This window comes from Corylus avellana, chromosome ca1, assembly GCF_901000735.1.
Source record: "Corylus avellana chromosome ca1, CavTom2PMs-1.0".
Lineage (NCBI taxonomy): Eukaryota > Viridiplantae > Streptophyta > Magnoliopsida > Fagales > Betulaceae > Corylus > Corylus avellana.
Genome location: NC_081541.1, coordinates 13,763,177 through 13,765,491, shown reverse-complemented (window position 1 = coordinate 13,765,491; position 2,315 = coordinate 13,763,177).

Here is a 2,315-nt window from a genome sequence, read left to right as displayed (position 1 = left end):
GCAACAAAATAACACATAACAAAAGATAATTAAGAAATGAATATGTAATACTTCTCTTTTATCTTCTTATTCGTCTTCTTTGTAGGCAACAAATAGCATGAACGTTGTTTTGCTTAAATGTTTGTCTGCAACCCTTCACGATGTCAATTTTACTTAAATATGATTGTATAAAGAGAATAACTTTTATGAGATTGTGGCACAAACTGTAACGCCCCCAAAACTGGCCTTGACTAGCCTAGCAAGGTTACTGGCAATTGCTCCAGTTTAGCCAATTAGTGTCTAAATGGGGCACCGTTTCTCTAAGCATTATCTGAATTAATGCATAAGAAGGTAAAACAAATCTAAGAAGTCTATTAACCATTCAAGGGACAAGTATAATCCTCAAATTAAAGACATGGAACAATTAACAATAATAATAAGCAAACCTGATAACCACATGAAGATCTTATGGCAAAGTCTGTAGTGACAACCGTACTACTCTTGGGTTCTAGAAACAGGCTTTGTATAAGAATAATAATTGCGTAAATCTAACGATTTAGTAAATAAACCTCACGATGGAATATGACATGAGTCCATTATTATTAAGCAAAAATAAACGTGCAATTTTTGGTAAACATTTAAAAATAGGTGTTGTCTCCGCCAATATACCATAAAAGTATTGTTTGGTTAATAAAAGAGTGGTTTACTACAGGCAGCAATCACCTAAGTAATTTAATGCAACAAAACTAATGCTTAACTATCATGTATGGTTTACTCGAGATATTACCCATTGTCAGCAGGGTTGGCGCTTTCATGAGGGATCTGTAATACAATGCCAATGCCCTGACCATTGTACGTTATCGTTCATAATACTAGTAGCCCGACCTCGGGTGGCCCACGCTACTAGTGATGTACATCTTATAGTGACCAACCATTAGGCATGGTTGCGCCGGTCATGAATAACCATTGGATCCAATGCTCATATAACACACATGTTTGACCATAGAATTAAGTCTATATAGTAAGCACATGACCGTTATACTACACGTACCGGTGTACCATGTCATACAATGTATCTCATCAACCTGTTATTAAAGCAATTACCAAGTTGTATAAAAATGTAGACGTGCTCATATCATACGCATGCTCAGTCAGCTGATATATCATATGTTTTTTAAGGAAAATGTTCGTAAGTGTTTATTTACATGGTGTGCTCGTTCGAGTCCTCCGACATCACGAATCCCTGTTATAACAAAACATGACTCAGTATTAGAGAATGGTTGCTACACCTTTGGACCACATTTTTGGGCTAAGGGGGCGTGTGACCTGCTCTCTGGGCGAGCGCTCGCTCCCTAGGGCGAGCGTTCGGCCAGAGAGCTAAGATTTGGGCAAAAGCTCCCAAAAATGTGTTTTAGACTCCTATCTATAGCTATAGTTTGGTACTTTTTTTCCTAGGCTCAGAAATAGACACATGTATCGTAAGAAAACACATTATCATGCAACATAAAGAATCAAAGAGGTGTTTAAAGCTTTTTGAAAACATTTCTTGTTTTTGTAAGAAAATTGGTGCAAAAGCTTGTCATAACATCTTTAAAACTTATAACACTAAGAGAGTAGTAGCAACATTTAGGCCCCGTTTGGTTTTCGGAATAGACCCTTGGATTGAACTAGCTAACAGTAGGTATAGCTAGTTCTTTGTTTGGTAATACTCTATTCCTGGAATAGTTTATTCCCACGGGACTACTAATCTCATACACACAGGGTTAGCTAAGCCACTCAAAAATGAGTGGTTTAGCTAATCCTTTCCTGTATAATTAAATTAATTGTGTAAATTGCCACAAAAATGAGTGGCTTAGCTAATCCTTTCCTGTAGAATTAAATTAATTGTGTAAATTGCCGCAAAAACCCCACTTGTGGGATTAAATTTCGTTATCTCTCTCTGATTCTTCTATATCTCTCTCTCTCTCTCTCTCTCTCTCTCTCTCTCTCTCTATATATATATATATATATATATACGTTTCTCTTTTATCCGTCTCTATATTTTGTTCTCTCTCTTTTTCCATCTCTCTTTCTATTTTCTCTTTGATTCTTCTAGTACAGTTTTTCTGCAAGTGCAAACGATTTTTTTTTTTTCTTCTCTATGTTGTCTCCCTTCTCTATACCGTTTCTAAGTTTATTTTTATTTATCTTTATTTTTTTATTATTAAATTCTGTTTTTTTATTTTTTTTGATTCTTTGTACATTCTCCAACTATATTTTTTTGATTTCAAGATTGAGTTTGATTCTGTTTTCTCCAACTATATTTTTTTTTATATAAATAATTTTGTAGCATAATT